This window comes from Pecten maximus, chromosome 9 (assembly GCF_902652985.1).
Source record: "Pecten maximus chromosome 9, xPecMax1.1, whole genome shotgun sequence".
In the NCBI taxonomy this organism is placed as follows: domain Eukaryota; kingdom Metazoa; phylum Mollusca; class Bivalvia; order Pectinida; family Pectinidae; genus Pecten; species Pecten maximus.
Genome location: NC_047023.1, coordinates 3,177,907 through 3,191,660, shown reverse-complemented (window position 1 = coordinate 3,191,660; position 13,754 = coordinate 3,177,907). Strand labels below are relative to the sequence as shown.

Sequence of the window (13,754 nt, the reverse complement as noted above, 5' to 3'; positions counted from 1 at the left end):
TGTAATACATATGAAAAGACCTTGAGCTGTAGGTATCTGCCAATATAATTGCCCTTCAAGAGAAAATGTACAATATGCAATGTCAATTCATCGTAATCAGGTGAAATAATAGCACATATTTTAAAGAGATAAGGATTGAACACAGTGGTTTTGAGCTGACTTCATCTCAACATTGAAAAACTTCATTTGTTTGCCAGACAAAGGAACATGTAAGTACATGTATACTGACTTGAAAAGCGGATGACGAGTTTGTATCTATTGCGATCTAATGACAGATTGTGAAGAAGTGTTATACAAAGTTAACACAAGACGTGTCCCTGTCTCAGCCTGATTAGGCCTGTTTCTAATGATAATCTTACCAGGTATAAAGAATCATAATCCCAAATGAAAACGATTATGTTCAATTAATCTTTATATTGTCTCTTCCTCAGTTAACACCGATGAGACAATACAATTATTAATTCATCGAATTGTGACCGTTCAAGCAATATTACCATAGAAATCGAATTGTGACCGTTCAAGCAATATTACCATAGAACATCACTACACAGCTTCTATTAAAATGTTCAGTTAACGTACCTCATTTACGTCGGCTCCCTTATCCAGGAGTATCTTAACAATTTCTATGTGACCCCCTCTAGCTGCTCTGGACAAAGCATATGACTGAAACATAAGTAAACATCACAAATTACAAGTACCTCCGACATCGTCATCGTCATGCTACAGATATAGGTATTATCTTGTGGTAAAGGGATTCCAGGAAGTAAATAATAATCACTTCTATAAATTAATCATCAAGTATATCATACACATTACTTTTCCTTTTATTGATTTTTTCTTATTGATTGATTGATTTATTTCTCTCAACTGATATATTCAGTAAAAGACACTTTGATTTACCTATTCGAGTAAAAGGAACAATGATTTAAATACACAGGTAACAGCCAGCTAAACTGATAAAAGAAAACTCAAACTGTACAATTTACCTAAGACTTTCGGACCACCTAGATATATATTTTCTGATTGATGGGAGAAACATGATGACAACGAAAATATAGCTATATGACTAGTCTCAGGGCAGAAACCTTAGTTTACTCATACAAACTTTAGGTAAAGTCTTTTCATCAACCTTCACATTTGACATAGAAAGTATAAATAAAGCGGATATACTGAAAAGTGAATGTTTACGAGAATTCACAATAAGGATATTACCGCTTTATTAATGACATCTCTCGTGAAGGTTTGTATTTGCGGACACATACTAAGAATAAGTCAATCATTATATTTAGAAAATTAGAATATGAATAACTTAAATCAATTTATTATCTTATAAAGCACATTTTCTTTTTTTTAAATGGAATATATGGATCAACATAAGAAGTCGACTATAATATAAGGAACTTGCTCGAGTAGAAGGTCATATCATGGCAGTGTCATATAATGGTAAATATTAAATCATTAACTGAATGCAATTCTATAAGATCCGGTCTGAATTTGAATGTTGATGACATTGCTTTCCTATTTGAAAACAATATCTATACAGTTCATCAAGGATCAGTGCCAGGACTGTTATTATTTCATTTTTGTAGCACATATAAACACATATGAAGAGACCTTAAACTGTAGGTCTCTGCCAATTTGATTGCCCTTCAAGAGAAAATGTACAATATACAATGTTGATTTACCGAAATCAGATGAAATAATAAGCACACATTGGGGAAAGATAAGGATCGAACACAAGGGTTTTGAGCTGACTCCATCTCAACATTGAAAAACATCATTTATTTGCCAGACAAAGGAACATGTAAGTACATGTATACTGACTTGAAAAGCGCATGACGAGTTTGTGTCAATTGCGATCTAATGACGTGTCTCTGTCTCAGCCTGATTAGGCCTGTTTCTAATGATAATCTTACCAGATATAAAGAATCATAGTCCCAAATGAAAACGATTCTGTTCAATTAATCTTTATATTGTCTATTCCTCAGTTAACACCGATGAGACAATAAAATTATTAATTCATCGAATTGTGACCGTTCAAGCAATATTAAAATAGAGCATTACTATACAGCTTCCATTAAATCGATTAATAATCGATCAGTATATTTTGGAGGAAAACTTTATAAGAATGGCTTTAAATTTGAATGAAATTCATAAAAAAAACTGTCGACTTTCAACAACAACTGAAGAACTCGTATTTATTTAATGACCAATGGCATCTTAAATCTAAAACGCCATATATACTCAACATCATGGACATAAAACAGCGATGTCCTAGTGATGACTTTTGATTTACTCTTCGAAGTATCCTCATGTTAAACAAGAAATATAACAATAAAACAACTAATTTTGATTATTTGAAAACTGTCAGAGTGTTTTAAACTCGTTGAAAATGTAGGTAAATCTAAAGAACCCAATTGGCTAAATAACGTGCTATTTCATACTTGGGTCTGTGTCTGATGAGTTATCAACTCTCATGATATATTGTTCTAAAATTTAAAAAAAGGCTTGATTGACAATCCCTGTAGCAAAATTAGTCGTAGAAAAACTTCATTTGCAAACGATATAACAACCTTATATGGTAAATACTATGTGTAATGTCCACATGTCACGTGATTGGGTTATTGTCGATCATTATATAAAACGAGTAAAACGAGTTTTGAGTAGTTTAACTTGACATTCATCTCATTCGTGACTTCTTGAAACTTGACTTTCTTATCAGTTTCATTGTCTCAGTTTACACAGCAACAACTGACAGACTGCTATACATAATGAAGCTCGATATTAACAAAAGTACCCTTGTATCGTTAAAGTTCCAAATGAATGAATATTTTTGAAATGTTGTCATATCTTAGCCAACATGGTCTATTCCTTTTCAGTTACGATGTTTTATACCTCAAATGCAAAACAAATGTAACATATAACAAGAACAGCGAGAAATATGCTGAAAGTAAAATGTTTTAATGAACAATATGTACGATGTATATATTCAATTGGCATTTCGTATTAATCACTGTGCTGGGTAATTAATGTACATATTTATAATAATGCATTAAACGGCATTCTAAAATACTCACCACAGCGTCAAGAAAAATGGTCTTTGATTAAACATTATACTGCAATATCGGTAATTTGGCAGACAAATCTGATTGGCTGAAATAATGCGACGTCACAGAACACTCAAACTGACGTGCAATACTGTCGCAGAATCCATTTTGATTTAAAAATTGAATATCACGTGATATGAGGTATACAAATAAGTAAATGTTACAAAAATGAAAATGTAATATTTTGAGTTGCTTAAGCAAACAACAGTATGAAAAAGAAGTTCAATTTGATCAAATGTAATATTTGACATAGAAAGTATAAATAAAGCGGATATACTGAAAAGTGAATGTTTACGAGAATTCACAATAAGGATATCACCGCTTTATTAGTGACATCTCTCATGACGGTTTGTATTTGCGGACACATACTAAGAATAAGTCAATTATTATATTTAGAAAATTAGAATATGAATAACTTAAATCAATTTATTATCTTATAAAGCACATTTTCTTTTTTCAAATGGAATATATGGATCAACATAAAAGAAGTCGACTGTAATCACTTATTTTAATTTATCGTAATTTATATCTCTTTTTATCTCTTTTTATTTATTTATCTTTTTACCTGTTCATGTATCATGTAGCTTAACTGTTAAAACAACACTCCACCTTGATTGTTTACGTTTTTGTGACCACCAGTATACATATTTTTCAGTTTTGGAAGAAACAGGGTGACACCGTACATTATAGCTATAGGACTTGACGAAGGGCAGAAACCTTAGTTTACTTATAGGGACCAACCAACCAATTGTTTTCACATATAGTAGTATTTCATTCAAATTCTTGAATTCAATATGACAATTATAGTTTATAACAACAGTTTAGGGTCTGATATAACACCTAATCAAAAAAAAAAGTTGGGCCTTCAGCTCAAATTGTCTCCAGGGTAGCCATTTTGAAAATAAGTGAATTTCGCAGTAAAAATTCTCAAAAATCTTCAATGTTTACCTGTTTATCATTATACCGTGAACTTTTGGGAAAAAAATTAATCGGACTTACGAAATTTATATCAACATATCTTATTGATAGTTACCTATCAGGCTACATATCTATTTTCTCACTTCATAACATACTGGCCAATAAGTGGCTGCCAGACATTTGATCCTTGGCTCAACTTTCTATACACAGGGGCTGTTTCGAAAATATGTTTTTTTTTCAATTGGTCGGTTGTTCCCTAAAAAATTGGTAAAGACTTTTCAATAGAAAGTATACAAAGTCATTAAACTGCAACCATAGTACCATTTGTTTCAGAAGAAAAATAACAGATACTTATAGTGCTTTTAAATTAACAGATGTAATATTCATTGTTGTCAAAGTCATTTATTTATTTAGTTATAGTTATGTCAGGTTTTAGAAATATTGTTTAAAAAACTAGCCAATGAAATAAATCCTTTATTGATTTTTTTTATTTATCTAACACGGATTTAACATAAATGTTGTTCTGTAACATAACACTATGCACGGTTGTGATGCAAAGATACGCAGCTTACTCTGGTAAGGTCGTATCGTGGTATTATCACGGAGTGGCAAACATGTAATTATAAGCTGAATGTCATGTCAAGTGACTGAATATATAGATACTATTTTCTAATCGGAGAAAGTATATCTACAGCAAATCAAAGATCAGTGCTAAAACTGTCATTATTGAATTTTAGTCAAATATACAATATGCATGTTGATAATAGGGAAAAAAACTATAATACATTTTACGCAAGTAGAAAATTGGTAGAAAAAAACGACCATCAACTTACTATTTATATAAGTAAGGAGTTGTAAATGTCGTTTTATGTCACGATGGATATCACATCTTTATTACCATCGTGAAGATGTCTTTTTCCCGTTAAAGAAAAAAACTATAATATGATAGGTTTCTAGTTAAAAAAGACTTAACTGTAGAAAAAAAATGTTCTGTAAATATATGTCCTCGGCTTTTAAACACTGTTTATTTCGATTGATGATTGTATACAATACTACAAGGGAAAATCAATGAGTCAAATGGGTGCGAGTGACGAGTCCGTGCACTGTTCTTCTTACGAGCGGCAATATAAGCATTCTTGTAGGACCTACTGAATTAAACTGTTATTGGTTTACACTGACTCATGTATTAAAAAACACTGACCGTTCACTAGTATGTTTGCTATTGCAATCCTACCAACACCAGATGCCAGTTCTTTCTGTCTTTCTGGGATTTACCTGTGGTTTTAGATATATCATGAAAAATATCTATTAAAATAAATGAAATTGACAAAGATGTTCTATAAACATGGCCAAAAAAGGGGGGATGTTAAAAAAACCCATTACAAACAAATATGTTAATATTTCAGCAACAATTGGTCAATAAAATTTAGTTTTTAATATCAGACTTATATCATTTATCGTGTTATTCATTTTCTCTGTTTCAAGATAGAGCTTGGTTATTTTTAAATAATGAAAGGAATTATATACAAAACAAATATCATATTTGACCATATCATACATATTGCATGAAATCCTCAAGATAAGAGCCAAATGTTGTTTTAATGCGGACATTTTTAAAAGTTAAGTTGTGAACTAAAGTGCACGTCGTAGTACACTGGAGCTAACAGCTGGTGCACTCGTTGTACTATGAAGTTTAGTCTAGTGCACTACCGTGTTCACTTTTAGTGCATAACGAAATACCAAGTTTAGTTTGCGCCGAACTTCATGAATAAACATATATTGTTTACATGCCAAGAAGGTAAGTGATATACGATTCCAACACTGTTCAACTATCGTATAGTTAAAGATTTTCAAAGAGTAAAGAATGAAGTGTAGTAAGGGGCGATAACTCGTTATCGTTCCTTACGGAACGTAATGATAGTATCAGCTAATTCGCCATTTTGGCCGGCTATTGTAGCGATTTGGGAGCAGAAAAAATGGCACATACAATTTTGATGGGCTTTTGAACTATTGTAAAACTCGGCTCGATCTAGGTCTGGATGTATCTGGTATCCCTGTGGAAATTGTTATTTATGAGATATTTTGGGTCAAACATGCCAAAATCGTCACTTTGACTAAGAGGTTCTGTTTAAATCGCCCTCAAAATTCCGAAAAAAAATCCAGAAACATATATGATGCACATGTAAATAGATAAATGTTTCCTGAAGAAAACGGCCTGTTTAGTTTTTCGATATCTTAAACAGAACGGTCACAAGATTGTTTTGAAAATGGCCTATTTTTTCTCCCTTCTCAGTATTTTTCCACTCGACAGGGGTATTTTCCTATAAATAGGCTGCCTGTTTTGATGACATAAGACCGGGCGTTTCCATTCCGTTTAGCGGTTGAACAGATAGACCGGGTAGGCATATAAAGTTGTTAGCATTAAAATAATTACGGATCAGCCGGTTTTATATTTGTTTAGGGCGAATCATCTTGATGATGTCTTTCAAAGCCTGCAGAAACATAAACAGGTCCGTTAAGATTGATGTATGAAATTTATACGTAATATACTATTGACACAACTGGTTTGGTCGGCTTGTCCGCATATATAAAGGCCACTATAGAATAACGCCATCCTGAACTGATTCCCCGAGGAGTTCCGGATGGAATAACACCGGGGACTTCACGCCGCTCACTTGTTCGACTCAAAGGCGTTTAGCTGCAGTCTAAGTAAGCTGTATTACATTTTCCCGTCAGGACTAGGATTTTAAAAATATTATATCATATTAAAAGTGACATTTGTGGTTATAGCTGTTCTACTATGACCAAATTTGTTGCTTGACAGGATCAGTGTTCATCGTCAAACCAGACCAGCGTTCCATTTTTTTCGATAACAAATCTGTTACTCATAAGCTTCCAGTAGATCTACAGTCAATGTCATACGTGTTCATTAACGTTTTAGAGACAGGCGACGTTTAAATATGTTACATGCATATTTATTTTCTTAATTGTTTGTTTGTTTAATGAAATCAGGCCTACTGTTTCGTTACCTTTAGTTGATGCATGTTTTATGTCTTGAAATCTTGATCAGCTGATATTTTGTTTATGTCGAGGAGCAACGTTTCGAGAATCGTATCACATACATATTTGCTTACGAAGACACGAACTTTCAAGGAACTACTGACTGTACACGAACTTCAGTACACACTTCATACACTTGAACAATTTGTTTTCAATAATAGAAGTTTTTTTTCTCAAATTTTGAATGAAATATTTACATAAGTCTCTGACCTGCACTTTATTGAGATGGTTCTTAGGACAGGGTCAAATTATATCATCTATTGCATTAATAGATAAATGAAGTAAATTTTCAAACATATTCGCCTCAAATACCATACAACATATCTAAACATTTCACTTATATACACCGCAGAAACTAATATGCAAGAAAGCTGTTCTGACAAATTTAAGCTAAAATACTGTCAATTTTTATGTCGCATTAAGTAAAATTCAGTTACTTGGGATGTAGAAAGATGTCATGTTTTGGTTTTTTTCTTCATCTGTTGAAATTAAATTAATTTCGACTTATATTAATACAAAAGGTATAAGATGGAAAATTATTTGACAAAATCAAAGAGTTTCCAGGTTTAAGCTATCTCAATTTAACAAAATAGTCTATGTAGACATTTCATAATTAGTAAACTTTCAGATATATATAAGTTGCGTTATTATAAATTCCATATCAACATATTTCAACCTTTTGTTAACATGTGCCAAAGAAAACAATGTGCGGGAAACCTGTTCTGACAAAATTTTACTAAAATTATGTCAATTGTTTCATTGCATTAAGTTATTTAACTAACTTTTATATATCTTTTGAGGTTAAATCAGTTTCAGCTTATTACAAAAGGTATAATAGAAAACTACTTGACAAAATTATGGAATTACCAATATATTATTATCACTATTTTACAAAATAGTTTTTCTTCAAAATGTCATCTGCATACAAGAAGCAATAGGTAAATTTAGAAATATCTTTGCTTTAAATACCATACCAACATATTTCAACCTTTTGCTTACATATACAAAAAAAAAACAATATGCAAGAAATCAATTCTGACAAATTTATACTGAAAGATTTTGAACTATTATGTATATACATTTTTTTAATTGTATTGTGTCGCACGAAGTTAAATTCAATTATTTTCTGGTGGGGAACCATGTAGTTGATTTTTTTTATCTTTTGAATTTAAATTTATTTGAACTTATTGCTAAAGGTGTTATAGAAAATTATGTGACAAATTCAAACAATGACCAGGATTTAATGATAACAATTTTACAAAATAGTCTTCTTCAAAATGTCATCTGCACACAGGTAAAATACAGTAACACAGGGACTAGTGTAAACAGTTTATATGTTTCTATTTTTAGGCCAACGCAGCCTTAGACAAATATTTACATAATAGGAAGCATGTTCTAAATTGCTTGCCAAAGACCACAGTTAGTTTCCCTCTTTGTTCTATTGAAGAAACATATTCAGAATTTTGAAACTTTACATGAAATCTGGCTTTATTTTCATATTGTAGAAAAATTCTCTCAATTTCAAAGTATTTTGATATTGGGATAACATAATTATCTTCAATATTCACATCTTTTACAATTGCAACTGTGACAAATAAGAAGAATTAGAAAGTTTAGACAGTTATTGTAATTGCAGACCTCAGACTGCATGAAATTACCCTCCATGCTCTACTATTCTCTCAATTTCAAGCCATTTAGATATAATTTATTAAGAAACACATTTTCCCATAATTTTCACTTCTTTGGTACTAATGGGGCCACGTTGGCCGAGTGGTTAAGGTGTCCCGACACTTTATCACTAGCCCTCCACCTCTGGGTTGCGAGTTCGAAACCTACGTGGGGCAGTTGCCAGGTACTGATCGTAGGCCGGTGGTTTTTCTCCGGGTACTCCGGCTTTCCTCCACCTCCAAAACCTGGCACGTCCTTAAATGACCCTGGCTGTTAATAGGACGTTAAACAAAAACAAACCAAACAAACCAAAATCTTTGGTACTATTGCCAAAGTGAGATAGTTTAATAATTATTGATTATTATGGGGCCGCGGTGGCCGAGTGGTTAAGGTGTCCCGATACTTTATCACTAGCCCTCCACCTCTGGGTTGCTAGCTCGAAACCTATGGTGGGCAGTTGCCTGATACTGAACATAGACCGTTGGATTTTCTCTGGGTACTCGACTTTCCTCTACCTCCAAAACCAGGCACATCCTTAAATGACCCGTCTGTTAATGGGACTTTAAACCAAATACACCGAACAGTTTGAACAGTTATCCTGCAAAAGAGAAGGGAAGCTGACAATCAGGCCAGTATGTGCTGTCATGGTTGTGTCGTTGAGCAAGATAACTTTACCCTTATTGCCCTGGATGGCATGCAATGGGCCTCTTGTATGTTCAGTCAGGTATTCACCAATTACTACAAGGAGACCCAGCCACAGACGAAGAGATGCTACTGGTTTTTCAGAAACCAGGCAAACTGGCCCACACTGCTACCTTATAAGAAGTTTTAAACATTTATTTGAAAAGAAAACATGATTTTTTTGCTTGGTAAACTTCATTTTCATAAATTATTGTTCCATTTCCTGGATGGCATGTGGACAGACAGGCTTCCTGCATGTTGTTCAGAGGTAGTCACTAACTACTACAAGGAGACCCAGCCTCAAACTGACTCTGGCTATTCACAGGGTGATAACCCAAGCTAACAAAGCAAATATATGTAATAGTAAGAGATAATTGCCACTTAATTTTCAAAAAATGGGCAAACTGGTGTACACTGCTACCTGACAAAAGGTATTGACAAATAAAAACATGATTTATTATGCATGGTTAAGCTTACAACAATTATTGTTCAAATTCACATAAAACAATTTAAAACTTGCTAATGACCTTATTTTCATCTGTGATAGAAAAAGGGAGATAACTCGCTCACCTGTTCTTGATATTTGATTAATTATAATGTACCATTCATATTAATTAAATGTTTTTCCAGATATTTCCCTTAAGTTCTATTCATGATTGATCAATCATCGATATGATGATGATCGATCATGAACTCAAAAGTGATTCCCAACACTACTGAAGAAGTTGCAAAATTTTCAAATAAAAAAAAAAATGTTATAAACAATTTCCGAATCTGCTCAACATGGACCACTGACATTGTCTGACAAAGACACTGATACTGACTTTGAAATATAGGGAAAGTCTCGAAATATCATTTTGATGAAATGGCTATTTCAAACAAAGAAACAAATTTCCTTCTCTCCTTTGTATCATTATGTTCCACTGGGGAATTAATACAAACATGGGATTTTCCTCATATTTATTAACAATTTTCTCCAAGATTAATATTGGGGCGAGCAAATTCCCCTCAAATCCTGGATATTCCTATCAGAATGAGTTAATCCCAATTTTTCGAGGATATTTGTCCAAATTCAGAAATTTTCCGATTGCAATGAATTTTGGTATGTAGGTACATCATGGATCACCGGTTATTCTTATAACCGCACTTTAACTTTTGTAACGAAATGGTTGTCATTTCCTGGTCTTTAATTGGTCCAAATTGAGATATATTGTCCGTCTGATTTTAATGACATTTGATATGTATATATATAGATACATCATGGGGCACCAGTCTTTCTCTTAAACTCATTTTCACATTTCAACAAAATGGTTGCCATTTCCGGGACTCTGATTGGTCCAAATTTAGTTATTGTCTGACTTTGATGAAATTTGCTGTGTAAGTACATCTATGGACACCGGTCACACTTGTAACCTCATATTCACATTTAAAGAAATGGCCGCCATTAACTGGCCTCTGATTGGTCCAAATTAATTGTGGGATTTTGATGAAATTTGATAATGATACAGGTACATAATGGGACACTGTTTACTCTCATCACCTCACTTAAACGTTTAAACAAAATGGCCGCCATTTATACTGACCACTGATTGGTCAACATTTAGATATTGTCTGATTTCAATGAGATTTGGTATGTAGGTACATAATTGGCCACCGGTCACACTTGTAGCCTCGCTTTCGCATTTAACAAAATGGCCGCCTTTTGTAGGCCTCTGATTGGTCCAATTTAAGATATTGTCCTATTTTGATGACATTTGATATGCATGTACATCATGGGACAGCGGTTACTCTTGTAACCTCACTTTCACATTTAAACAATATGGCCGCCAATTGCTGGCGTCTAATTAATCAAAATTAAGATATTGTTCGATTTCGATTAAATTTGGTATGTAGGTGTATTAGGGGACTGCAAATTCGACTGTATGGGTTTCGTTGCCATGTGAACAACACGATCTTTTATTGGTCGAAATGTATATATTGATCGGTTTTGATGAAAACCTTGCTGAAAAGTAGTTATCGCCCCTCACTACACTTCATTCTTTCTGTGACACTCCTTTAGGTGTCACCCCACTAGTATAAGGTAGTATTATCAAACCATTTTTGTCCCTGTGCCTTTTTGTTATTGAGAAGACGTTGTTTAATTGAAAAAGTTGACGCCAGACGGCCAGATGGCCGGACGGGCGACGGATACCGCACCACGGCATAAGCTCACTTGCCCTTCGGGCAGGAGAGCTAAAAATGGATTATTTCATCGAATAGTGATTGATACAACAATGGTATAATATCCAATCATTAGGACAGTATCATGCATACATTCTGAATAAATTTGGTTCAATCTGATCCAGAGTTTTGGTTATTTCAAATTAAGAACAATTTGTTCATATTGGAAGCACTTGATGTATATTCATAAGAAGTTAATATTACATTCGTTACTAAACGGATTACGGCAGTTTTCGGTAAATGCTGAAATTTTTTTGTAATATTTGAGAGGAAAACATAACACAAACATTTAATATGAAATGGGTTTACTTTTGTAATCTAATTTAAGGAAATTGTTTATAAATTTGTAACAGATAATATAGCTGTCCAATATTTTTCAATTCAAATATTTCCAAGCATTTGTTTGTCAAAATACGATTCCATAATAAGGATGTCATCACGCAATTTGTAATAACGACGTCATTTGTAATAAAAATTTCAAAGTCTTTTTTACCGGATAAATTGTAATCAGATGGAAAGATAATCTACACTTGGAAGATGTTTCGACCTAATTATATTGGAAAAATATTTTTATTTTTTTTTTTTTTTTACTTATAATGACATTTGAAAATTTACTTTGTACATGTTTCGACCTCATTATATTGGCAAAAACAATCATTTTTTACTCATAATGACATTTGAAACGTTATTACAAATTGCGTCGTGTTGCATGTGCACATCAACGCAATTTGTAATAAAAATTTAAATGTCTTTTTTACCAGGTCTATTGTCATTAGATGGAAAGATTATCTTCACTTGGTACATGGCAAATGATTTATTAAGCTCTAAACAGTTCGGCTTTATATCAGGCAGATCAACCCAACTCCAGGTACTTACAGTCAATAATATCAAAACTATAAATGAAATTGAGCTTGATGATTTTGGTCCCTAGGATATGTGTATTTCAATGTGTTCATTCAATTTTGGGGAAGTCTGCTTGGAAAAACAAAATGGCTGACAGAAAACCATCTTGGATTTTGACGATTGGAATTTGCTATCGCTATTTCTTGAAAAGTAATTCAAGGCTAATTCTCAAACTTCACATGTAAGGCTCCCTGTAGTCTCTAGTTTTGCCCATTCAATTTTGTGGAGGTCTGATCGAATAAACAAAATGGCCGACAGTCGACATTAGGGACTTTTTTTAATGCAATGTCCCTCGTCTCCACAGTTTTCAATGGCATTGAATTTGACGCATATGTTTATAATGACCGATGAACTCAAGGAGTGACCCTGGAAACACTTTCCTTCGTGAATAACTTGCACCGTTACACCATCAGGTATATCTTGTATATCAACTGCTTTGATGTTCTTTTTAGAAATACTATCGGCTTGGTATTTCACGGGTGTCATGAAGAAATGGGGTCGCCCTGAGGACAACCAAGTTCGATATTGCAGGGATTTGATAAGCTCCTGATATGTTCAATCCTGACTGTGTGTTGTTCTGAGAAAGTTTCATTCATTTAATGACGTTAGAGGCCAAATATGAAACAAGAGATCCCAGAGGATCTTGGCACCCACCATTGAATGGTCTTTATAGGTTCCATGTCAGATTGATCTTCTCTCTATTTTTCCCATCCTCTTACTAATTTGTGTAAATTGAGAAACATCCCTCCAGAACTTTTCAAACAAGGGGAACATATATATGAAAATAATGAATGTTGTTTTCAGATTGGTCCCAAAATACAATGTGAGAGACCAAGCGGAACCTACATATAAAATTTGAGAAAGATCCCTTCAGTACCTTCTGTAAAATAGCGATAACAAACATCAATTGCCAAAATTCAAAATGGCTGCCTGTCGGCCATGTTGTTTTCTGATTGGTCTCAAAATGCAATATGCATAACCAGGCACCAAAGGAAACCTACATATGATATAATTTGAGAAAGATCCCTTAAGTACTTTCTGAAAAATAGCGACAACAAGAATTGTTTACGGACGGAGGGCGAGTTGAAAAATCAGTATTTGTTACGAAAAGGAAAATGTAATAATGTTCTGAGTTGCTTTTGCAGACAATTCTATACAAAAAGAAGAATAATTTGATCAAATGTAATATTTGACATA

At 33.3% G+C, this 13,754-nt stretch overlaps 1 long non-coding RNA gene across 1 annotated transcript in view; it reads right to left on the bottom strand.

Annotated features, from left to right (window-relative positions):
* LOC117335069 overlaps positions 1-13,754 on the bottom strand; it is a 63,359-nt gene that overhangs the window by 8,638 nt on the left and 40,967 nt on the right. Inside the window, exon 2 of the long non-coding RNA XR_004534286.1 lies at positions 580-663. This is a non-coding gene — a long non-coding RNA (uncharacterized LOC117335069). The remainder of the gene's footprint in view (positions 1-579; positions 664-13,754) is intronic.